We start from the raw sequence: 26,925 nt of genomic DNA on the forward strand, positions 1-26,925 counted from the left end.
TCTCTCTGCCTGCCTGTCTGCCTACTTGTGATCTCTGTCAAATAAATAAATAAAATCTTAAAAAAAAAAATAACAGCACCCCTGTTGTGTGGGACACATCATGCTTCCATTTGGATATTTCGGCCTAAGTTTTTGTATCAGGGTGAAAGCTGCATCATTTTGGGTTCAGTAAATATCAAGAAATAAAAATATTCATGATCTGTTGGGATTATTCCCAAGAGCTCCTGGTGGATTTATTTACTCCCAACTGGGAGAAAAATTGGTCGAATATGGCAAATTAAACACTTCACAAGCAGGTGGAATATCAGTCTCTTAGACAGCTCCCCACTTTCTGGCTGTGGCAGAGGTAGAGGCAGAAGCTGAGGGTCAGTAATTGCAAAGGCAGAGGAAGGTTCAGTGCAGACGCAGGTGAGGAGCACCAGATACAATTCTAGATTACAGGTCTATGGACTAAGAGGAGTTGTATATGTGTGCCCATTTATTTTGCTTTTCTCTTGTTCTGGGATGATCTGCAGGGCTAAATACCAAAGTTGGTATGGTGCTCAGATGTACAGTACTAGGTCCACTCTCTCATCAGTGTGTATGCTAAACTCATGCTGGCTGTCATCTTGGTGTCCCTAAGTCCTCTAGCTGTGTAGTTGCTTATATATTTAATGTTTAAACAGAGGTGTCTTGAGTCTCTATCCTACACTGTGGAGAGTCCCATGCCTTTCCCAAGATTTCTGCAAACCCCAAGCTGCATCCATTGCCATGTTTGCTCCTTGCTCAGACTTCCTGGTCCTGCTAAACTCTCAGTCAACCTCCCATTCCTCTTCTGTGGTTCTTCTCTTCTTTCTGTCCTTTGGTACCTCATAAGGGAAAAACAGCACACACTTCCTTGATTTTGTCACCAATGAAAGAAGTTCACATGTAGCACACATTTGTCAAAGTTTAAGATAACTAACAGTTGTACAGTGCCAAACAGCACAGCAGATGATTTAACATAATACATGCCTCTTCTTGGGGCACCTGGGTGGCTCAGAGGGTTAAGCCTCTGCCTTCAGCTCAAGTCATGGTCCCAAGGTCCTGGGATCGAGCCCCACATCGGTCTCTCTGTTTAGCAGGGAGCCTGCTTTCTCCTCTCTCTCTGCCTGCCTCTCTGCCTACTTGTGATCTCTCTGTCAAATAAATAAATAAAATCTTTAAAAAACAACAACAACATGCCTCTTCTTAAAGAGCCTTGGAGGAGCGCCTGGGTGGCTCAGTGGGTTAAAGCCTCTGCCTTCGGCTCAAGTCATGATCCCAGGGTCCTGGGATCGAGCCCCGTGTCGGGCTCTCTGCTCAGCAGGGAGCCTGCTTTCTCCTCTTTTCTCTGCCTGCCTCTCTGCCTACTTGTGATTTCTCTCTGTCAAATAAATAAAATTAAAAAAAAAAAGAAAAGAAAAAAAAAGATCCTTGGAGGGGTGCCTGAGTGGCTCAGTTGGTTGAGCATCTGACTCTTGATTTTTGGCTCAAGTCATGATCTCAGGTTCCTGAGATGGAGCCCCAAGTCTGGCTCTGCACTCAGCACAGCATCTGCTTGAGATTCTCTCTCTCCCATCCTTTCTGCCCCTCCCCCCATGCTCCTGCTCTCTCTTTCTCTTTCTCAAATAAATAAATCAATAAAATCTTAAAAATCTTAAAAAAAAAAATCCTTGGGAGGCGCGCCTGAGTGGCTCAGTGGGTTAAAGCCTCTGCTTTCGGCTCGGGTCATAATCCCAGGGTCCTGGGATCGAGCCCCACATCAGGCTCTCTGCTCAGTGGGGAGACTGCTTCCTTTCCTTTCTGTCTGCCTCTCTGCCTACTTGTGATCTCTGTCAAATCAATCAATCAATCAATCAATCTTAAAAAAAAAATCCTTGGGAAAAAAAATAGATGGAGTAAATGTGGTGAAAAGTTGATAAAGTCTAAAACCAGATGGCTACATAAGGTTAATTATACCAATTTTCTGACTTTTAAGTTCTATAGTTTTCACAAGAGTTTCAAAAATACACTAATCCTGAGATCATGAAGATATTTCACTGTCTTTGTTAGTTAGGGTGACAGCAAGACTGCCAATTAATAACAGAGTCTCCAAAACACAGAGACTGATAATGTACATGCTTATTACACTCTCACATAACAGTCTTGAGGTTTACCCTCTTAACACATTTTTTCAGTGTATATTACAGTATTGTTAACTACAGATACTATGTTGTACAACAGATCTCTAGAACGTATTCATCTTGCATGACTGAAAGTTGATACCCATTGAGCAACAAGTCCCCATTTCCTCTTCCCTCCAACCCCTGGTAGCCACCATTCTACTCTGCTTCTGTGAATTTGACTCCTTTGGACACCTGGTATAATGGCATCATAAAGAGATATCACGTCCCACCCGTTAGGTTGGCTATTACCAAAAAAAAAAAAAAAAAAAAAAAGAGAGAGAGAGAGAGAGGAAGGAAGGAAGGAAAAGAAAAGACAAGTGTTGGTGAGGACATGGAGAAACTGGAACCCTCATATGATGGTGTGGGAATGTAAAACTGATACAGCTGTTATGAAAAGCAGTATGGGAGGGGAGTACCTCAACAAAATTAAAAATAGAACTACAATATAATTCAGCAATTCCACTTTTGGGTATTCACCCAAATGAATTGACATTAGGATCTCAAAGAGATATCTTTACTTTCATGTTCATTGCAGCATTATTTACAAAAGCCAAAATACAGAAACAACTGAAGTGTCCATTGGTGGATGAATGAGTAAAGAAAATGTGGTATATACTGTAGATTTGCAAGCTCCTTGGGAACTTCCCTGGTGAAATGTGAAACTGGCCCCCTGTAGTGAAGGGCAGGGAGAGAGGGAGGGAAAAGGCAGGCCACTTCGTGCTGGTAGGTGGCAGAGTTTAACAAGCACAGAACTAACACACAAGACAAGCCTGGTCTCCGGCGGCTGCAAGATGAGCAGATTTCCACACCTGCATGCGAAATCGGTCAAGTTTATATAGAAGCTTAATTAGGTTCAGTCGTATCTACCATCCAGATGGTCTCAATACCACGTCTTTGTCACCAGTTTATGTCCCTGGGGAAGCCTCTGAGAGCAGGGAAGGCAAGCAGAACCCACATTCCAAGGACAGGGGAGGGCTGTGAGATGCTTAGGCCCACCTCATGGGTTAACTGGCAGTCACATCCTCTTGATGACCTCCAACATAAGCATGAATGGACTATGATTCAGATTTTGAAAAAAGTATGTCCTACCATATCCAACAACCAAATTCAGGTTTGTGTGGATGAACCCGGAGGATGTCCTGCTAAGTGAAATAAGCCGGTGACAGAAGGAGATAGGGTCTTAAACAAGGCAATTAAAACGAGGTCAGGAAATTGGGTCCTAACTCAGTATGACTGGTGTCCTTACAAGAAGATAAGTTAGGACACAAGCACACACAAAATAAAGACCATGCGGAGACAGAGGGAGAAGATGGCCATCTACAAGCCAGTGAGAGGCCTCAGAAGAAGCCAACCCTGTTGACACACTGATCTGGGACTTCTTATCTCCAGAACGGTGAGAAAAGAAATTCCTGTTACTGAATCCCCGCGGATCTGTTTTACTTTGTTAGGGCAGTCCTGGCAAAGTAATACACTGCTCATTCTGATGTAGAACAGTTTTCCTCTGCTCTTCACTACTCTGAACTCCTGAGAGCCTCCCTTGGTAAATCCTTAACCTCATTAAGCCGCTTTTCCAAACAAAGGACCATTCTCTCAGGGTATCTGCCCTTGAGTAAGTAGCGCAGAGCCCCCATGGAAGCTGAGAAATTAGTCTTTGTTCCAGGAAGATCAAACTGTTTGGCACATCAGTCCCCTTAAGTTGGAAGCGAGCAGTATAAAAGTCTGTTCTTCCTTAATAAAGAATATGCCCCCTCATAAGAAGCTGGCGGCATTTCCCGCCAGAGTTTCTCTTGTTTGCTTCGAAGGGCGGCGGTCTCGCCCTTCCCACCGGGTTCACGCGCATGCATTCCGGCTCCCGGCACCGCGGGTCACGAACAGCCTCCCGCGGATAAGCCGCTGGGTCCGAAACAAGCCTGTGCAGTTCTGCTTCACGTGGATCCCAGAAATGAACAGTGGCTGAAGGTGGATGTGGAGGGAAGGAAGCGGTTCTTTTTTTCTTTCTTTAGTTCTTTTTCCAAAGCGACGGGGAGACACGAAGTGCGGACGAGAACGACCCGACGGGAAGGGAGACCTAGGCGCGCGCAGGCGCTCAGGCGCCCGAGCAGGCGCGGCGCGCGCGGCCACTGCACAGGGCGGGGCAGGACCGGTGAGTGTCCGAGCGTCGGGTCGGGACATGGGGACACCGCGGCAGGGAGGGAGCCCGGTTGCTTAGGGGTCTGGGCGTGGGAGCACAGGCAAGTTCTCGTCAGATTTTCTCAGGGAACTGAGAATCTAAGAGGTTGTGAGTGTTTTGGGGGGAGGGGCCACTGAGGCTGAAGGAGAAAGTGTAAAATCCTCTCAGAAGTGGGCGAGTACGTTGCTGCTGGAAGCGGCTCTCCGATTTTAGGGCACATCAGAATCACCTGTCTTGCGTGGTGTTTCTCTCTCAGTCCCTCTGGGATAGGGCCCGAGAATTTGCATTTCTCACAAGTTGATCCTGATGCAGCTGGCCTAGGGATCTCCCAGGGAGAACCGCTGGACAGGACTAAACCCTAGTTCTTGCACTTGTCGACGAAAGACTGTAACACGGAGATGTATGCTACACGGGGGCATTTGGGTAGGGGGCTGTGCAGAAAAGTTCTTGGAATTCTGACAACAGAAGAGAGTTTCCAAATGGGGATCCAAAGGGACTCTCTTGCCAGCACAGATAAGAGCTATCAGAATGAGGACGCTATCTCTGAAGGGGCACACATGAGGTGTGTCTTTTCACAAAGTCAGCTTTATTCAGCGAGAAAGCAAAGTTAAATCACAATTATTTTTTTTTAAGATTTTATTTATTTATTTGACCGACAGAGATCACAAGTAGGGAGAGAGGCAGGCAGAGAGAGAGAGAGAGGAGGAAGCAGGCTCCCCGCCAAGCAGAGAGCCCGATGCGGGACTTGATCCCAGGACTCTGGGATCATGACCTGAGCGAAAGGCAGAGGCTTTAACCCACTGAGCCACCCAGGCACCCCTTAAATCACAATTATAATGCAGGTTCAGGATTCTAAACTCAGTGACAATTCATCATGTGTTTAAACTTGGCTTCTTACACAGCACACAAAGCAGCATGGAAGACAAGCCACACAACAAACAAGATGGCAGAAGGGTGCAGGAAGCTAAGGAAGGAAAGGCCAAGTCAGTCTGTGGGGGGACACTTGAGATGAGGCCTCCCTCTGGCCTGGGTCAGCTCTTGGCACTTACTGCTTCTGATGTTGAAGCAGGGAAGGCTGTAAGTTCCATTCAAAGATCAATCCGTCAGAGCCTTAGGTGGTAGTTGCCTTTTTTAAGTGGTCATGTATGGAGGGGTCAGGTCTGAAGGGTCTGCCAGTTTACTGCCAAAATCCTTCTCCTTTTAAGGGGATTTCATCAGTTTTGGGTCTCTGCAGACCTCCTCTGGTTCTGCTCCTTACCGGCCGGGGTATCTGCTGACATTGGTCCTGGCAGTATCTCCTAGCTGCAGTACCTTAATTGCTTGTGTCATTGCGACACAGACTCTTGCTTGATATGAGAGACTCCGTTTTGCTGTCTACAACTATAGAGAGAAAAGAGGATGATATTAACACACACAGAGAAAGGGGGCTAACCTACTTCTTGCTGTTACTTAGAAGTCTGAAAAGTTCGAGAAGCAGATTACAAAATGACTCCAGCAGCCAAGCACACAGGGAAGGTCCTTCCATAAACGATGGTCATTTAAGATGAAGGGGCTATAAGAGGTGTCCACAATAGTTTGTGGAGAGATATGGAAGATAAAGATGGCCCAAGAGGGGCACCTGGGTGGCTCAGTAGGTTAAAACCTCTACCTTCGGCTCAGGTCGTGATCCCAGGGTCCTGGGATCGAGCCCCGCATTGGGCTCTCTGCTCAGCAGGGAGCCTGCTTCCTCCTCTCTCTCTTTCTACCTGCCTCTGCCTACTTGTGATCTCTGTCTGTCAAATAAATAAATAAATAATCTTAAAAAAAAAAAAAAAAAGATGGCCCAAGGGAACATCTTGCCCAGTCAGCCATGTGAATGAAATGAATGATCACATTTTAGAATTCAGGTAAATACTACATTTTGAAATTAAAGCAATTTTGGCTTCCATCTGGAAATGTTGACTTGATGGTTGTGACATGCTAATTCCTAAGTGTGATTGATTTCTTCTTCAGATAACTTTAGTAATGGTGTATGTTCCACAGTTCGAATATTTTCAGAAGCTCTGGAGAAAGGGAAATAGGTGAACAACAGTTGTATTCCAAGTAATAAATGGCAGGGAAATTGGTGAAACCTGTGTCCAGAAACCAGAGTAATATCTCTTTGTTCCTCCTTTCATATTTGATCTTTAGATGCTCTCATTACATCCACTTCCTTAAGTTGCCATCTCAGACTTTGGCATCCAGCACTTGGCTATTCTGAAAGTCCTGTTGCTAATCTTTTCAGGCATACCCAGTCTCAAGTTCATCTCTGACCTCTCCACTCTGTCTAATCATCCCACTACCATTCATTTCTGGCCCAGTTCTGCATTAAGAGCTCACACCAGCACCAGTCCGTAACATGGGAGGGTGGAAAATTCTCACCTCCATATTTCTTATTTGCTTATTCACTCATTTGTCCATTCATTTAAGAAACATTTATTGAATGCCTACTATGGATCAAGAACTAGGTGTCAGGGGAAGATGCTAGAGCCTGGGGATTGAGAGATGAATGTGACACAGATTCTGTTGTTAAGGAGCTCACACTCTAGTTAGAGGAGATAGACATTTTAACAAGTAATTGCTGTGTAGTGTACTGCGCTCACCAGTGGAATTACACATATTATATGATGGTAAAACAGAATAAAGAGTAAGTAGTTGTGCTTGGGGAAGAACACAGAGAAGACATCCCAAGGAGGTCATACTCAAACTGTGTCCTAAAGAAAGTTTCCACTCCAAGGAAAAGATAAGGACATTTCATACAGAAGGACTGGGGAAGACTTCAAGGCTCAAAGGAGTATGGCATGTTTTGGAGAGGACAATTGGTCTGAGGCAGTTTTACACTGTGCTTAATTGTGCAGACTCCAAAGCCAAACTATGTGGGAAAATGTGGATAAAAACAGCTTCTATCTCATAGGTTTGATTTGGAGATTTAGTGAGTTAACACATGTCACCTTTAGAACAATGCTTCATATATAGGAAGTGCACATAAAATATTGGTTATTATTGATGACATTACTGGCTATTGTTGTTGTTGTCGTCATCATCACCATCATCATCATCCTAGCTTTGCCTTTTTCTTCTTATCTTTGAATCTAACTAGTTCTATGTCTCTGTTCTATCCTACATACTAAATATTTCTCAAATCCATATTCTCATCACTCTCCCTATTACTATTGTGTGACTTTAAGTTCTCATCATCTCTTCTAATATCTGGAAAGTGTGCTACTTGCAAAGGTTTAGCCCTCAGCCATTGTGTCTTTCCCAGCATCTTCCAAGCTTCCTATCACCTGGACTTTTTCACGGAGCAAAGAAATCAATGGAGATGAGGTTAGAAAGGTAATCAGGGGCTAGAGTATGAATAGTTTATATTTATTTATTTATTTATTTATTTTAAGATTTTATTTATTTATTTGACAGAGAGAGATCACAAGTAGACAGAGAGGCAGGCAGAGAGAGAGAGAGGGAAGCAGGCTCGCTGCCGAGCAGAGAGCCCGATGCGGGACTCGATCCCAGGACCTTGAGATCATGACCTGAGCCGAAGGCAGCGGCTTAATCCACTGAGCCACCCAGGCACCCCTAGTTTATATTTATGATAAGAGGATTTGACTTCATTCTGTAGCTGATGGAGAACCATTAAAAATTTTAAGCAGAGAAATGGCTTAACCAGGTTTGCATTTTATAAAGATGAGGTGGAAATTCTAGAAATGGAATCTTAAGTCTTTCTGGAAGATTGATCGGGGTGGAGAAGAGAGGGCAAGGGAGGAATCAAGATGATCTTTGAGGGTTTTGGCTAGAGACACTTGGTGGATGGCGGTACCATCATTTGACATGGCTAGAGCATGGAGTTATGGGAAGAAGGGGGCTAGAAATGAAGCTGGAGAGGAAAGAATGACTTCAATCACAAAACATTTTGGCCTTTTCCTCTGAGTCCGGAACTAAGGGTACAGAGGTGGATGCTTTTTTTCTTGGGAGAGTGAGAACAATCCTTCTCTCCCATTGGCCTCTCTTTTCTGGGCATCCTATGATGATATTCCTCTCTTCCCCAGTTTTTGAATTCTCCCCTTTCCTTTTCAGGCTACTTAAAATCCAGTCGTCACTAAAGAACCAGAGAAAACTCTACCTCCTCTAAACATCTCTTGTATGACTGCTCTAGCCCACATTAATATCTGTGGATTACCCATCATACTGAATGTTTGGATGTTTGGTCTAGTGCTTAAAAGGTCTCTTAGTTATAGCTTCTTTACTACAATAAATTACTGTCCTAAGGGCAAAACAAATGATTGAGCTTCAAAAGGCACATAGTAGGAAACCTAAACTCCTTTATGGATTCACAGAGTGTTCGAGGAAAACTGAGATCACCTTGTCTAGTGGTGTCCACCTAGAATCTAACATTCCAAGGCATTGTCATCAGTGTCCATATGCCATTTTTTTTAAGACCGTAATAGCTATTATATAATTTCTTACATCAGGTCTCTCCAGGCTGCTTTGGGCAATAGCTCTATCAATCCAGTTTAGTAACTCTGGTGATTGCATAAGAAATGAAGTAGTGATTCAACAAACTGCAGATCCTTAGAAAAATATTTCAAAAAATGGAGGACATGAAAAGAGGACAAAATCATTGTTAGTAGAAATTAGCAAACAGTGCTCTCTGCCAACTGTCATGTTAATGAGAGCCCTAGTTGAGAAGCTAGCCCAGGGGCACAACCTACTAAATAGCCCTGCTGGGGCTAGGATGTAGGTCTCCATGCAACTCACTGCATGGAATTCAGTGCTCCTCCACTGAAGGGTCTTCTTGGATACCAGGAATTTCTACATGGCAGGACAGAAGAGAAGAAGCTACCATTTTTGAGAGTTTAATATTTACTAGTCACTCTATTGGCTGTTTTGTTATGAATTATTGCATTTCTTCTCCATAAAACCTATTAATTTCATTTTGCTGTAATAATTTTTTTTTAATGTAATGAAACTGAGACCAAGTGGGGTTAAGAAATGCTCCCCAGGTCCACCAACCCAAAAGTGGCAGAGACTTTCCAAATTCAGGAAGTCTCTGACTCTCAGGTATATATTCATCCTATTTTTGAGAAAAGTCTACGATACAGGAAGTTTGAAAGGTACTGGGAAAGATAGGGGCCCAGGGCTCATGAGAGCGCTGGGTAAAATGAAAGAAAGTCCTAAGTAAACTAGAAAATTCTTTAAAGCCGTTTCTTTTTAGGATCATTATCTGGACTGAGCCTCGTCCTTTGCCCAGCTCTGTACTTCAGTTCTCTACGTTTCTGTTGTCATAGCCCAAGCCCTCCCTTCTCCCCAAAACATTCTCAGACATCCATCCACTAAGGGACATCTGTGGAGATAGGCAACTTTGCTATGAAAGCACTCCTCTTCCCTGAAATCTCTCTTTACAACCCAGTTACAAATTCAGATATCATGGTGAACTTCAAATTTAGAATATGTTCATTGTAAATTAGCTCCTTTTCCACTATTTCCAATTTCTATGATGACATTTTGATTTTTTTTTTTTCATCAGCTGGGCTCAACACTTCAAAGTCCCTCTTATCTCCCTCCCATGAAGGTCTAAGATCTACCTCCCTGAGGTCTTTCACAGCCTTCTCTACAATCCAAGGTCACTACCACTGCTCTGTCATGACTTCCATGACCTCTTATCTGGATTACAGCAATAACCTCCCCTTTCCCATTCCATCTCACTTTCTCTTTCTGTCCATCCCATATTATCTCTGACAGATCAATTTTTCGAAAGCTCTGTTCTGGTCATGTCCTATTACTCCCCAAAAGCCAATAATATTTTCCTGTTGCTGCCAAAATAAATACCAGTGCTCAGACTCCCAGGCAAGCCTCACCCAATTTCTTTTCTCATCTCTGATATCCCCATGTAGCATCTTCTATGGATAACCATAGTAAAGTGCTTCCATAAACTGTTTCCCTCTGGCTTTTCCATGTCTGTGCATTTGCTGACACTGGGATGCCTTACACTCATCCCTCCACCCCTGCTGTCATTTGGAATCCTATATATCAAACTTGGATCCTGCATAAAGTAATTTTCTGGTGACCCCCAGTTAAAAGGTTCTCTTGTTTTTAGCCTCTTAACATACGCCTCTCTCTGGCATTTATCAAGACTGTTATAGTTTGGTTCTTTCTTCTCTTATGTAGTGGGTATAAATGTACAACTAAAATTCAGAAAGTCAATAAATGTCAGTTCAAAACCATATTATATCTGACTCCAAGTCCTAGTGCCCTCAGATGAGTGGAAAAATCAATCTTCCCCAGAAACAAATGAGTATCTAAGAAACCATGGTATCCACAGAGCCAGGTAATGAAGTTATGAGCCTTTAGTTTCTAGCCCATCATCTGGTTCCATCCTCAGACCCTTCAGAGTTCCTTGAAAGAAACCCATTGGCTGGGACATGCCCTCTTTCTGCCACCTACTCTTCCCCAGTTAAACTCTGTCTTCCTGTTTATGGTACTGGTGGAAGGAGAGACAGGCTCCTGCCCCCCATGGATCCAGCTAAATTTTATTCCTTTTCTGTTTGGGAGAAATTCTTCCCCTTTCTTGGCCTTCACAGATAATCCTTTTTCTCTGCCTCTCCTTACTGGATACCTAATATTTGCACAAAAATCATAAAGCCTTTCACAAAAGATTGAAGGAAAGATAGTCTTCCTGTATTTCTGTTTTCTGACCTGAAATACAAACCTCCCTAAGGCAAAGGACCCAGTGAGCTCAGCCATCTTCTTAGCCTGGGGGAGGCTGAAAAATCATAGAGAACAAAAACACGAGTTCTTACTTCAATCTGGAATCCTGCCACACTTGTCTAAATTACCTGACGACAGCAATAGCCTTACTCATATTTCTATCCTTTGCAGCCTGGGCACATTGCAAAAATATCTGGCTTAGCAAATGGACAGGGCTTAGGAGGATTCAGTCAGGAAATGTCCAGTTTTTCCTCTACCATCACACATCCGGTTGGTTCTCCTTTCTCTGCCCTTGGACAATATCTCAGGAATATCTCTTGGCTTTATCTGTCACTTCCAAATATTAAAACACTTCTGTTTTCAGCAATTGGGAAATCCGGACCTATCTAATGGTAGACTTTTGCTTTGTCATGTGATTCACAGCTAATCACATGACATTGTTCACACCTAACCTGCACGGGGTGGGGGTGGTGTGGTCCGTTGTGACTCCGCAACCTCTCCCGTACCCCAGGGTGCTACTGACACCTCCACATTCAGAGCAAGCAGAGGAGGGGAGAAAGGATGGTAAGAAAGGGAGCAAAATGTGATTTTTTAGCCAGTGTTGTTTGAACAGCTCTCTTGGCTGTAGAATGCCTTCTCTCTTGTGGAAAAAACCTACTGCTTGTGTTTCTTGTAAGGAATGTTCGTGGGTTCTTTGGAGAACACTCTCCACGCCCATTTCCAGACTTCCACTCCACTGTATTCTCCACTGTGTGTGATACATGCTTTGCGCCATTCCCACACACCTCTTTCCCTTGTGCCCATCTTCTCTCCCTGGTGTCCATTTGGCCCCCTAGAACACTGATGTCTTTCATAGCAGTGAAAGGCAGACTTGCCTCCCTTGTCCCCTGCCCCCACTGAAACCTGAAAGGATCAGGCCACTCGCCTTGCCCTGCCACCAGAGGCCATGTGAGGCACCTTCTGTCTTCATCAGGTACACACCTCACAGCTCCCTAGTTCCATGTAGATTCCCCACCCTGGTGGGAGGACTAGCGCATCCCAGTGAGGACTAGGTGAGTGGTCTCTTTCCCCTGGCGGATCTGAGTGGTTCTTTTGCTGATTCCTTCACTTGGCTTAGGGTAGAGGGACACTCCAGAATCTGCTCTTCTAACTGACAACTCTCTTTAAAGAGAGCCTCTTTCCACCACTAAATCCCTAGGCTTCTCTTAGACTGGCTGGAGGTGGTGACAGGTGAAGGGCCGTATGATCCCATTTGACCACTCTTAAGCCCTGAGTAGATGTGCCTGCATCTCTTTTTAGAACTTGTAGTACTCCTCAGCTATTTTTCTCAGCTTTGGATTTCAGCTGAAATTCTGAGACAACAGAAATACCTGTTGAATTAAATAATATGCAAACCCATTTGTTTCTTTGGGTAAATGAACATAATATAGTAAGTAAAGAAGACAACTTATGACCAAAAATAATGAACTTTATCCCTACAAACATATTCTGAGCACCAACTGGATTAGGCAGGCTGTCTGTCTCCCACCCCGCTAAGGCCTGTTGAATAGCCTTTCTTTATCATCTATGATAGATATTTCCTTGATCATTTTAATTTGTTACATGGCAAATGTTGAAGGCAAACCAGTTACTAATTTCAAAATCAGATTTATAAAGGGGTGCCTGGCTGGCTCAGTTGGTACAGCAGACAACTCTTGATCTCAGGGTTGTTAAGTTCAAGCCCCACGTTGGGTGTAGTGGGTTACTTAAAAAATAAAATCTTAAAAAAAAACAAAAACCAAAAAACATGGCAAATGTTGGTATAAATTACATTTCAACTGCTTGGGGAAAATTAATATCTGTCAAACATTTACTTGTAAAAGTTGAGGTGCATTTGCAAAAATTAACCACATTCTCAAGTGCTGACTCTTTTCTGAACCTAGAAAAAGGACTAACATATTCACCTGTTTCCTACCATACCATGGGGGAAAAAAACCAGTTACAGTGTTCTAGAAGAACTGTTTGCATGAGGAAAAAATAGCTTTAGATTCAGGCAGAACCTTCCTTACCATCCAAGCAGCTTGTGGAATTGAGGAGCCCATAAAATGATGGGGTCAGAACCTCAGATTGCAGGCATGGGCAGACAGCTGGAGACAGAACCCAAAGACAGGCTCTGCAGGGGCCTGGAATTTAACCTTGTGATCTGGAGGAAGTGCTTGTGTTTGCATTTGTAACATGTTTTTCTTTTAATCATTAAAAATCCTGGCTTTATTTGTGTTTCCCAGAATATGGCCCAGGGACCATCTGTATCAGAATCAATTAGAGAGCGTGTTTAACTGTAGATGCCTGGGCCCCAAGTAAGACTACATGGTTGGGATCCTGGAATTTACATTTTCAACAAGCCACCAACCTGTCAAGTTTTAGAATCCCTGTAAGTTTCACTCTCCTTGTGAGCACAGGCACTCTGGAGAGGTATCAGATCCAGGGCTGTTTGTCTTCTTGTAATAAAACCACCGAAGCCCCCAGTTTTAACTTCCGGTTCTTCTTGGTGCCCTACTGTCCTGAAATGGTGTCACATTTCGTCCCCTACTAATCCGTGATTCTTTGTCTTTTTTTCCTCCATTTTCTGTCTTCTACTCCTCCCACTTCCAACTCATTGAGATCACAGTTTTGTTGAGTCAACCAGAATCCTTAAGTTTCCATTTTTAGAGAAATTTTACAGTTTGTTTCTTATGTCTCTCTACGAATCAGTTGTACTCTGGCCAAGATTTTTTTTTGTTTTATGTTTTTTTGAGGATTTTATGTATTTTAGAGAGAGAGAGAAAGCACAAGCAGGGGGAGGGGCCGAGAGAGAGGGAGGAGCAGACTCCCCTGCTGAGCAGGGACCCTGCCATGGGGCTTGATCCCAGGACCCTAGGATCATGATCTGAGCTGAAGGCAGATTTAACCCACTGAGCCACCCAGTTGCCCTTGACCAAGATTGTTCTAAGGGTCACTCCATGATGGCTGTTTTCTCTATAAAATATTTTCTCTGTAAAATTCCAGAATGCTTTTTGCCCCAAACTTGAGATATACTTCTCAAGTTCTACAACTTGGTTTAATAGACAACTGTGAAAACCTGCCTGGCCTAACACAAACCTTTAGAAACATTCAGAGTCAAAGGCCCTGCCTACACATCCAAATCCAGGCCACAAAGTCACAGGTCATGGCATTGCCAAAATAGTCCCTGCAGGTATTTTGTTCTCAACCAAAATCCCACTGTTTCAATTTCTCAATATTCCCAGCCAAGGACCAAACTCTGTAGTCTCTGAGAGGTCAGGCCTTTTCTCATCTGAGTTCCTAACCAACTGAGAAACAAAACAAAGGGTGGCAGATGGAAGCCAAAATATTGTTAATAATAATAATAATAATAATAATAATAATAATAATAATAAATTCTAAGGTTGAAATAAGGATCATGACCAAATTGGGCAAAAGGCCAAGACCTAAGAAGGCAGAGCACCAGCTGCTTCCCAAGAGCAAAATGTGTGGAGCTGGGTGGACAATGCCCAGTTTATTTTTGCCAAGTGTACCAATCAGATTAATCACTGCCTAGCACCTGCCACCCCCATTACCATTGCTGAGTACAGGGCCATAGGGAGAGAGGCCAAAAGCGTAACTAACAGGATACCATTCATTTGAAAGGAAATATGAAATGCAAGAGTTGTTTCCTCTGCAAAATCATTTTATGATCCAAAATCTGTGATTCCAAAGTCAAAAAAGCTCTGAAACAAAATATTTTAAGTTTGTAAAAAACTCATGTGGTGGCAAAATCAGACCTGAAATGATACCTGTAGTCTTTATGTCATTTGGTTGAATATTTGTATGTTATGATACTAAAATCTAAATGTGTTTGATATGGGATGCTTCCCCAGCCCCAGTTAGATGTATTATTTAAAATACAGGGGTGCCTGGGTGGTTCAGTCATTAAGTTTGTCTGGCTTCGGCTCAGGTCATGATCCCAGGGTCCTGGGATCAAGCCCCACATCAGGCTCCCTGCTCAGCAGGAGGCCTGCTTCTCCCTCTCCCACTCCCCCTGCTTGTGTTCTCTCTCTCGCTGTCTCTCTGTGTCAAATAAATAAATAAAATCTCAAAACAAACAAACAAAAAATAAAATAAAATACAGTATATGTACCACATTACCTTTCTAAAGTCCAGACAATTCTCAATTATGAAACCTATTAGATCTCAAAAGTTTTAGGGGATAAAGTATGTTCAGGGTGCGAGACAATGATTGAAGATAAATTGGTAAGACATGTTGGGGGTGTGAGGAAAGCAAGTGTAGGGGAGGAAAAATATCTTTTTCCCTGTCCTTCTGAGTTCTTGGTTGGGGCACCTATAGCAAAATATAGGTTAACAAGAGAAAATCTTATACATTGATTTAACATAAGTTTTACAAGACATGGGAAACTTCATAAAGAAATGAAGACCCAAAGAAGCAGTCAAACCTGAGTGTGTTTTTTCTTAGGCTAGGTTTGATGAAGAGTGGAAAGTCGGAGGAGAATGTGACAGAATGAGAAGGGGTGTGAGCTGAGTGTGGTAAACATGGGGATCCGGCAAGGCCTGTTGGTTCAGATTCATCTTGGTGTCTTAGAGATAAGAATGTTCCTTTCCTCTGGCTGTAAGAAAGGCACTTTTTGCATGAGAGTTTTGTGTCCTACTTCAGGGGAAGGTCAGAAAACTTTTTCCACTCATGCTATTTCTTAAATTCCTTCTGCTTAAAATATTCAGTACATCAAGGTGCCATGGTTTGGGGAGTGTATCCTGAACACTGTCACAAGGGAGGAGGGAATTTGCCTAGGCGTTTTGCTTGGGCTATGAAAAACAAAGTGAAGATTTATAGTAATTAGAATTTGGTATGGGATTGCATGTCATTTTTTAAAAATTTTGGACAATTATATATATATTTTTAAAAAGCATCTAAATAAGAGACCCTTTTTCCATTGGGAGATGCAGATACCGATATAAGAACATTGCTGGCAGCAGTCCATAGGAGTCATGGCAGTGGGGATGTTAGCAATCACATGGAGTGAGTTGGAGGTCAAGAAAGATCATTCCACTTTTCTATAGAAGGATCCAGATTGGAGAGTGCACATTATAAGGCTATGCAAAGAAGGATTTGAATTCCCTTTTTGCTGGCTGAACATTTCCTGATTCAAGGCTGAGGACATACTTCATCAGCTAGATAGTTCCATACAGATAGTCAAAACCATCTGGACCCAATTAGGATATCCCTGAACATGCCCTCTTGGAGAACAGACAGTATTCAATAAGTTTTTGTAATGGCCAACCCTGCTTAAGTGTGCAAATGCATGTGAAATTATCCCGTTAGCAGTGGAAAAGCCTATGTTACAATCCTCAGAGAGTATTTTCTCCTGGAGGGAATCTTGGATAGCATGACAGTTTCTGATGTCAGAAGCATAGAAACATGTCTGCCATAGATTGCCATATGGAGTTGCAGAATTTTTGAGTTACTGGCTACACGTCATTTGTTTTTACCTGTCAATCAGCGAGGAATTTTTCTAGATAATTTCATTTTCTATTATTTTTGAAATAATGTCTATTTTCTAAATAGTAATGAGGTGAAGATACCTCATCTTTATGGAGACCTAACTCTATGCACACCGCTAAGTGCCTTGCAAGGATTATCTCATTTAATAACGATAATCGCTGTTGTTCCTTGAGTGCCTTCTTTAAGCCAGACACTTGATTTATACTCTCATTTACTCCTCACATCATGTCAGCAAGCTAGGTGGTATTTTTACCCCTCATTTCACTGAGAAGAAAACTGAAGCCAGTAAGTTAAGCAATTTATCTTTGAACCAGTGCAGTGGATGAGTGGGAGAGCCAGGGTTGAAATTAGAATATTTAATCACAAGTGTGGCCAAGTCAGCAGCCAATCAGACATTGGCTCCTGAGGTCCCCCACTCTGCCAGGCATTAACTCTTCAGTAGCTGGAGGGTAGTTCCTAAGACCAATCTGAGTAAAGCAGCTTGCTTTAGGGTCTAATGTGAATGGGCCTCATCCAAACAGTTGAAAACTTTCATAGAACAGAAAGGTTTACCTTACCCCTTGGAAAGAAAGAATTCTGTCCTGGGGCGCCTGGGTGGCTCAAGTGGGTTAAAACCTCTGCCTTCAGCTCAGGTCATGATCCCAAGGTTCTGGGATCAAGCCCCACATGGGACTCTCTGCTCGGCGGGGAGCCTGCTTCCCTCCCACCTCCCACCTCCCGCCTGCCTCTCTGCCTACTTGTGATCTCTGTCTGTCAAATAAATAAATAAAATCTTTAAAAAAAAAAAAAAAAGAGCTCTGTCCTGATGGCCTTTGAACTGCGATATTGGCATTGTCTTGCCTTTGGAATAGAACTGAAACATTAGCTCTTCCTAGATCTCAGCCCCACTGGCCATTCGATTATAACTACACCATTGGCTCCTCTGGGTCTCCAGCTTGCTGACTCACCCTGCAGATTGTGGACTTGTCAGCCTCCATAATCATGCAAGCCATTCCTTATGATAAATATATATACACATACATCCTATTGGTTCTGTTCTTCTGGAGAACCCTGACTAGTACAGAGGATAATAATAGTAATTGCTTTGTCAGGTTGTTGTGAAATTAAAGTCCATATATGGTACTTAATACACATAGTAGTTGGTCAAGAATTGTTAGCTTAAAATTTTTCCCCTGACGTTGCATTCTTTTTTTAAAAGATTTTATTTATTTGAGAGAGAGAGAGAGCATGAGCAGGGAGGAGGGGCAGAGGGAGAGGGAGAAGCAGACTCCCTACTGAGCAGAAAGCCTGCCATGGGGCTCAGATCATGATCTGAGCTGAAGGCAAATGCTTAACCAACTGAGCCACCCAAATGCCCTTACATTCTTGATATTAGCAAACATAATTCCCATAGTAGTTCAAAGCAAAAAAATCAGAAAAACTTCACTTAATCTCCTAAACAGAATTCATAGCCTCAAATACATCAGGGAAAAAAAAATTTAGATAAATGGTGGGAGAGGTTGGGGTGATTCATTATCACCTGGCCTAAGAATTTCACAATAACCAGAACCCCATGAAGAACTGAAAAGAAGAAGGAGGAATAAGAACTAACATTTAATCCTTAGTTACCTTGCATCAATCCTGAAAAGGAGTAATTAATTTTCTCATATAACAGTTAGAATGGAAGGCCTGAGAAGATGGGCAAACTGAGGCACAGGAAGAGGCAGGGCTTAGAGCTTGGATGCAGGCCCCAGGTCAGTTTAGTCAGTTAGTCTGAATGCCCTTTTTTCTGACCACATCCCAGAGATGGTCCATCCCATCACGTTCAGATGCAGGAACTCAAGACAGGAAAGCTGAAGAGCCAAGTGTCTTGCCCTGGAGCTAGAGCCCTGGTGTGTTCCTGGCTATGAATTTACCTTTCTCAAAATAGAATCTCCCACCACTACCTTTACCCCAACTGAACAGAATTATTTGTATTTCCTTGCTTCCACTGCTTGAAAATACATACCTCCTTTCTAGCAATTGAATATGTTTTGTATTTGTGTTTGTATGTCCATCTTCCTATGACATTGTTGCTCAGAGGAGAAGACCAGAACTTTCAGTCCTTGTATCCCTCAGAGCCCAGCATAATTCTCTGCATACAGTAGGTGCTTACTAACTAAACAGAACAAACAAATGGATGAACAGTTTGAAGTCTCTGCATCTGTAACATTGATTCAGGCTACCTGGAGTAACTCGTCTCTCACTTCCACCTTTTCTCACCCTCCAGACCTCAAGAGATCAAACCAGTTCTCATTGACAGAACAGACAGACGTGCTCCAAAGCAGAACCAGCAAGACATCTGCATCGCAGAAGACCTGAGAATACATTCCTCTGAAATGTAAGTGGTTCTAACTTGAGTATTCTGTGTTTCAAGCCTCCCTTTGACCAGCACCTTTTGACCAAGTAAGAGAACAAGACAGAGAGAGAAACAGACAAACAGATGGACAGAGAAGGGAGACAGAGAAAAGAAAAACAGGAAAGGTGAAAGAAAGAAGGAGACATTAATTCTGCATACACTTTCATATATTTACAGGCAGCAGGAACTATTAAAAACTGCTTCCAGAACAGGAGGTCCTGTTTCCTAGTACATCAGAAGGGAGAGGAATCTTAAAATCAGGTCTTAGTGGAGCCCAGAGAGCAGGAAAACATTTTCGTTTATTCTAAATGTCTCGGGAGATTGATAGGATGGAAAAATGATACTGGCAAGAAGTCCATCTCATTCCCTATTCATATCTGCTAGAGGGATGGTTCTTAGTTTTTTTGAGTTTGAAGATGTGAGATCCTTTCAAAAATTTAATGAAAGGAATAGACTGTCTTTCTAGAAAATACGTGTTTATGTGTATACATATGCATGAAATACATGTGAAACATAATTTTGAATTCAAAAACCCCTAGAATTAAGAATCAACCATTCACAAGGGTGAATCCATATATACACCCATGTCTATACGTAACTCTCCTTGTTGTTTCCCATTCTTCCCAGCCCTGGATCAGCCTCAAGCCTGTGTGACATAAACACTGAGGTCTGTTCTTCCTACCCCAAGCTGAAATACCGAAGTATTCTATGGAATACTTCCACAGAAGTATGCTTCTACCCGTTGATGACATTCTAGATTGTCATTAGGTTCATATTTCTTGTACCTTGTGGGTGAACAGGCTGTGAGTTTGCCTGGGGACAAAACCACTCATCTTGTCTCTTTGGGGAAATGTGTTTAATCTGTTACAACCAAACAACTCTTGAATGAGGATTTGGAATTTAGTAAGTTGGGTACCTAGTAAGCTGGGGACAGCCTGTGCTTCGTGTGTAAAAGAGGAGAAATTGTACTATCAGACAACCGTGGAATTGGGCTATAAGCCCGAAGACTGAAAAGGATGCCTTTTTATGGGAAAACACAATTTTCAAATAAAAAACTGAAATATATACCCCACCACCTGAGGCCTCTATACCTTTAAGCCCATTGTGATCTCTGTGATCACCTCTGTAGTGTAGGGAAGATAGGGTAAGTGTAGGATAAGTGTAAGTGTAAGTGTTGGTAAGCATAGGGAACATTAGACTTCTTCCAGCTGGTAAGAATTTTTACATAACCATAGATAAAATTTTTTTTTTTTTTTTTTACTGCAAGGCTGAATAACCAGCTCTTTTAGTGATCTGAAACCACCTAAGGTTTCAATAGTTTGAATTTGATTTTGATGCATAGTCTTCTATAGAAAGCACAAGAAAAAAATGAATAATTCATGAATGATGTGGTACATTCATGATTTATTTACAGCCCAGCACTCATGGTAACTCTGAGAACATCAAACATCCTACACCCTGTCGTGCCATTTAAAAAAGCATTTAAGGGAAGAAAAAAAAAAGGACAAGCACAACACAGGAAATGTACTGTTAATTTTACATAAGGGCAATGAATAAGAAACCTAAATTTTGCTGAGAAATAAGCTGAACGATGATGAAAATAAAAGTTGAAGAAGTATCAAGAGATTGATTATTGAGGCCATGAGAGAAATTATGTATGCTGTTGTTTGTTATGGTCTTCTCTCTATGCTTTTTTGTAATTAATTATTCGTGCCACCCTGGGATTTTGTTCAGTCTTTCTGAATATTCCTATTTCCTTATAAAATGTTAACTATGAAAAACCACCTAAAATCCTCACAATCATAAGAGGGATATACTTTTGTCAGTTTTCCAACATACTTACTAGTCTGTTGTTTTGCAAACGTCTTGTTACGTAGCACAGATCTCCTTTCTAGCGTTTGTCATCACCCTTTGCCCACAGAGCCTTAGCAGGGAGGCCTTTTCAGGTCCAGCTCCATAGTGGGTGGTGCAATGCCAGGAACTGGAGTCACACTCTCAGCGGTCACATAGTTGGGGGGTGGGTAGGAGAGAGTAAAGATGACAATAGTATCTTTCTTTTTTAGCAGTGTATTTTCTCCTCCATGGGAAAGTGATCATATCGATTAAATTGGGGAAAATAGTTAAGAAAAAATAAATTTTTTATTATAAGATATTATTTATTTATTTGTGAGAGAGAGCACAAGCAGGGGGAGCAGCAGGCAGAGGGAGAAGAAGCCTCCCTGCTGAGCAGAGAGCCCCATGCAGGACTTGAGATCCAAGGACCCTGAGACCATGACCTGAAACGAAGGCAGACGCTTAACCGACTGAGCCACCCAGTTATCCCAAAAGTAAATATTTAAAAATGAGGTCCCCCTTCATCCTGGGGGACCTCGGTGGCTCCTTGCTCAGCAGGGCTCTCTCTGTCAAGTAAATAAATAAACAAACAAATAAATAAATAAAATCTTCTAAAACATTTTAAAAAATAAAATCTTTCATGATTGGGACGCCTGGGTGGCTCAGTTGGTTAAGCGGATGGCTTCGGCTCAGCTCATGATCCCAGCGTCCTGGGACTGAGTCCCACATCGGGCTCCTTGCTCGGCAGGGAGCCTGCTTCTCCCTCTGCCTCTGCCTGCCATTCTGTCTGCCTGTGCTCTCTCTCTTGCTTTCTCTTTCTCTCTCTGACAAATAAATAAATCAAATCTTTAAAAAAAAAATCTTTCATGATTTTAAAAAAAGATTTGGTTTATTTATTTGATAGTGAGAGAGAGAGATCACAAGTAAGCAGAAAGGCATGCAGAGAGAGAGAGGGAAGCAGGCTCTTCTCTGAGCAGAGAGCCAGCTCTCCAGTGAGCAGAAAGCCAAATGTGGGGCTCGATCCCAGGACCCTGAGATCATGACCTGAGCTGAAGGCAGAGGCTTCACCCACTGAGCCACCCAGGCACGCCCTTAATGATTTTTCATAAAGTGCAACTCCATGTGCACCAGGAACCTCAAGGCTAAAGCACACCCTCCACTTGGACTTCAGGCCTAGGGAACTGTGCGTTCCCTGAGGCCAGCCAGGGATTGGAGGGGAGGCCTAACCCCCCAGCCTGAGCTGATCCTACCATCTCAGTGGAGGTGAATCCCAATGATGAACAAGCTTTTTGTAAAAACAGGTGGTTCTTGAGGGTTCATTTCCCCAGGGGCCATCAAATCCTGCCTTCTCCATGAAGCCACCTTAGCCACAAACACAGGGTCACTGGTGTCTTTGTCTTTACTAAAGATAAAAACCCAACTTTAATACATTCCTATCCTGCTGGGATGATTTTCCCCATATAATGCCTTCTTTCACCTTTTGTACAGATAGGATAGATGGGATTAATTACCGTCCTTGGGAGACAGTTTGGCAAGTGGTCCTTAGCATGGATTTTGCCTCTGACTAAGTCTTGTGTGTTTTTTTCTTAGCCAGCTCAGGCTGCTATTAACAAATTACCATAGACTAAGTGGCTTAAAAACAGCAAATACTTATTTCTCACAGTTCAGGAGGCTGGGAGTTTCAAGATGAAGGTGCGGGCAGATTCCATGTCTGGTAAGGGCTCTTTTCCTAGCTTGCAGACAGTTGTCTTCCTGCTGTGTCCTCACATGGCAGAGAGAAAAGTGATTTCTCTCCTGTCTCTACTTACAGGAGCATGAGTCCCATTCACCAGGGCTCCACCCTTATGACCTCATCACCTCCCAGAGGTCCACCTTCAGTGCTGTCATGCTGAGAATTAGGGCTTCAACATATGAATTTATTGTATTCAGTCCATAGCAAAGCTTATTTCTGAGTTAGGAAAAATCAAGATAAGACAAGACAAAACAAAACGAACCCAGAATTCTGAACAGATAAAAGACTCTCAGTGGGCTAAGGCCAGGGGGGCACAGAGGTCCATGAGGTCCTGGCTCCCAGCTGTGATGTGCATTTGACTACCTGCCTTGTTCACTTTCAAACCTGCTGTACCACCGTCGGTGGCTGCCCCAGAGACCCAGTCATTTGAAGGCTTTGTGGGAGGCATGTTAAACCGTACAGGCAGTTAGAACAACATTTAGGGTGACGGGTGAAGCAGGACTCCTTCATGTCAAATTCTGTTATATCCACACCTGTTGTTAGGGCATAGCCACACAGAGCAGGTACGATGTCCACACAGCAGGTCCCAGGCCAAAGACCTCTCAGGAGGATCATAAATGAAGATAAACTGGATCCATTAAGGTTTTGTTTTGTTTCTTTTCTTTTTCTTTTTTTTTTTAATAAATGGTTCTTCTCCTACTTCCTGTCCCTGGGGTTTTTGAATTAGTTTGTGTGATATTAGTAGCATCTGTCTTACTTTCTCCTTTTGGACAAAGAATAAAATCAGTTGCTTTAGAAGAACATGTAAACATCTTGCAAAACAAGGAGGAAAACTGAGGTTTTTTGGAATGTAAAGGGCCCCGTTAAATAGGAAAAAGTGAAACTGACCCCAAGTCATAGAAACGATAGCTATAGGATAGGGGCGCCTGGGTGGCTCAGTCAGTTAAATGTTCAGGTCATCAGCTCAGGTCATCATCTCAGGGTCCTGGGATTGAGCCCTGTGTCCCATCTGGCCTCTGCTCAGCAGGGAGCCTGCTTTTCCCTTTCCCTCTGCTTGCCACTCCCCCTGCTTGTGCTCTCTCTCTGTGTCAAATAAATAAGTAATATCTTAAAAAAAAATGTTATCGAATGGAGTAAACTCTTCCACTGGGAAATCTTAGACTCTGTTTGTTGTGGGCATCATAGCATAAACATCTCCCACAAGCCATACACACCACAGAGCCAAATTCAACTCAGATTATGATACTTCTAGGGAGCTTGAATCTATGTACACAACATTAACAAATGACCTCCAAACAGGCTGAATACTGTGGACTAGCTGTGTTGTGAGTAAGTTCCTCTAAAACAGCAATATCCATAGGGGTAGGGTGAGAGGTTATTTGCCCCACAAGGCTGTTGGTGGAGCACCAGCATGGAAGACTTTTCAAGAAATTTGCTTTTCCTGAGAGGGGTCCTCTAGACCTCTCTCTGGAACAAACCACCTGCCATGACCTGTAGTGACTGGTGGTGCAAATCTCCTAACATGGAATTGAGCCTAGAGCACAGCAGTCTCGGGGATAACGGAGAGTTTGGGGGAGATAAAAACAGCCACACCAGGCTGTTTATTTCAAAATGCTAAGATTCTCTGGTCTGCCCGATAAGCACAGGACAGTAAACCTAGGAGATCTGGCCTGGGCTGGAATTGATTAGACATGAGTTGCACACAATGGCAAATGAGTTTTAACTGGCACTCTATGCTACCCAGCTCATTAATGCTCTCTGGAGTATTGTGTTGAGGAGGATCCTGAGGCTGTATCGAGCCCAACAGGAAAGACAGCTATGAACAGTGGCATTATCTACCCATGGACCAGGCAGAGGTGGAAGAGTAATGGCCAGGTGCCGTATATGTACCACCATCTCTGAACCACACGCTGACATTGAAAATTTGGGGTGTAGAAAAGTAGGTTGGAATTGTGTCACGGGGAGCTTTGAATATTAGACCAAAGAGTCTAACCTTTATTTTGTGAAATTTTGTGGTTCATTTGGTCAGAACAGTAGTTCTAAAAATAGGGAATGTAAATGCCTTGAGCGAGATTCATTCTCTCCACTTGTCAGCAGGCCTACATTGCTCCCTGTTGTCCTAAACATTCAGTCACGTCTTACACTTAAATCACCTGAAGGTATTTGAGTTTGCAGCCCTGTTGCAGGAATTACCGAATCATTGATGAATTGTGAGATGGAAAATGACAGGCTCAGAACATCCTTTAGGAAGATTATTCTTGTGGAGATGTGAAAGATGGATTGGAGGGGAAAAAAGGGTAGAAGCTTCCAGACTAGTTAAAGAAGTCCCTGGAACCTTCCATGTAAGAGTTGTACATAACTCAACTAGAACTATGAGAATAAAAATTGAGCTAAGAGACATTGTAGATGTGATATCAAGGTATAGATTGGGTGTAGGGGATGCAGAGAAGAGAGACTTCAAAATGATGTTAAAGTTAAGCCTGGGACTGGGTACTGACTGGTGATCCCATTAAGAAATAGGGAATTCAAATAGAAGAACAAATTTAGGCTGGAATGTGGAGAGGAAGGAGATAAACAGATGAATTTTAGACACCCCCCCAGTTATTTTTCTGATGCTGCCACTGTTATAGATGAGATGGTCTCACTCACAACACGGCATTTCCCTGAGAAGAGCTGTGGGTTGGACATGGTATCTTGTTTTATCTTTTCCAAGAAAAATGGAGGGAATCCAATTTGACAGCTGGCTGTGGTTGAAGGTTTAGTCTGTGACCATGGAATGAAGCCAAATTAACTGGGTGAAATCTGTGCCCTTGTCCACAAAAACAAAGGACTAACTGGTAATCACCTTCAGCCATTTCTGTTACAACATCTGATCAGATATTGGCTTCCCGTCCTCAAGACCCTGCCAGGTGGGTGATCGCCTAGCCTTACTGCCTGGCCCAGGTATGGATGGATGTCCCACTGTCACACTTGTTTGATGCCTCATCTCTCTTGATCAAAAGTGTGGGATTGATGGGATGAGCATGATGGAGAGTGGAGGAGTGTGCTAGGTTGACAATAAGTGTGGGGATGTCCAGTCTTGCTGGACACCTGGTATTGCACCTTGCCTGCCCATCCAGTCTCTGAGCCCTGGTTCAGGATGCTGACTGACAGTTTTGCATCTGTTGGGTGAGGGATGGATAACCATCCCTCACCCAACATCTTCTCACTGATGCTTCATGCCACCTCTGATTATCACCTGCTGAGTCCTGATTTGGTGATCAGCTAACATAGTGGCTTGGTATGACCTTTTTATTGCTTTTCATGATTCCATGGGTGGACAAGGATACAGGTAAATGGCTCAAAGGACACTCACAAGGCTGTGGATGGGGGTCCAATACCAAAGAGGCTTCATGCACATATCTGGCCCCTTGACAAGGAGAAGTGGAAGCTGGAGCCCATGAGCCGGGCTGCTATGGCTGGATCTCTTGCTCTCACCGTGTAGTGTCAGGTCTCTCCCTTGCTCTGTGTCTCCCTCACGTGGTCTTTGCAGCAGCAGCAAGGCGGCTGAACTTAAATGGTGCTAAGAGATTTCCGAAGCACGGTTCACAAGCTGCCAAGGTTTCTGATGACTTTGGCCCAGAACTGGCACAGTAACCCTTTCACCTTGCATCACTCAGCCAACCTAGATTTAGAGTGGAAGAGACTACACGAGGATGTGGATATTAGGAGGTGCAATTCATGGGCTATATTGGACGTCCCCACTTCTCTCTCAGAATAAAATCCTCTGAAGACTTCTGTGAAATATCTCCCACACCCTCCGACCTCAACTCCGTCCCTCCGTCCTTCCCCCACTTCTCTCTAGCTACTCTGGCCCCCCCTTCAGCCTGAGAAAAATGGGATAGAAGGAAGCCGTTCATGAGGTGGTAATGGGAGCCTGAGTGAGTCTTGCCTGACATGTAGGAATCCATTAGGTAGACAAGCAATGGTATCAGAATCCCAAGACAGGGTAGAACACTTAAGAGCACTGAGGGCTTTGAATATTACCAGTGTGTGGTTAGAACATAGAGTAGCTAATGAGGTATTGTAGAAGATGAGGCTAAAAGAGACAAGGAGAGGCCAGCTGACAGGAAGGATTGTAAGCAGGAAACACTTCATTGGATTTGAATTTTAGAAAGAGCACTCTTTGGCGGTTTGGAAGATGCAGTAGAAACTGTGGAGATTTAAAAAACAGAGATACCAATTGAAAGTCAGGCAAGACACAGTGAGGGGCTCAAACAGCTCTTTCTCTAGAGTGTGTGAGTCCCTGGGCAAAATATTTTGGGGGAACCCTGTCTATTTAAAAAAAAAATTGATTGAAAGTGTATTACAAAGTTTTTGAACCCATAAAAGATAATTAACTGATGGTTTAAGAAA

At 43.1% G+C, this 26,925-nt stretch overlaps 1 long non-coding RNA gene across 2 annotated transcripts in view; it reads left to right on the plus strand.

The window, feature by feature from the left end:
• The first annotated feature begins 4,040 nt into the window (after positions 1 to 4,040).
• The window catches only part of LOC123946911, a 78,617-nt gene continuing 55,732 nt past the window's right edge, over positions 4,041 to 26,925 (plus strand). For both annotated transcript variants that reach the window (XR_006819678.1, XR_006819679.1), the window contains exons 1-2: positions 4,041 to 4,308; positions 18,837 to 18,947. This is a non-coding gene — a long non-coding RNA (uncharacterized LOC123946911). The remainder of the gene's footprint in view (positions 4,309 to 18,836; positions 18,948 to 26,925) is intronic.

This window comes from Meles meles, chromosome 7 (genome assembly GCF_922984935.1).
Source record: "Meles meles chromosome 7, mMelMel3.1 paternal haplotype, whole genome shotgun sequence".
NCBI classification, from domain to species: Eukaryota; Metazoa; Chordata; class Mammalia; order Carnivora; family Mustelidae; genus Meles; species Meles meles.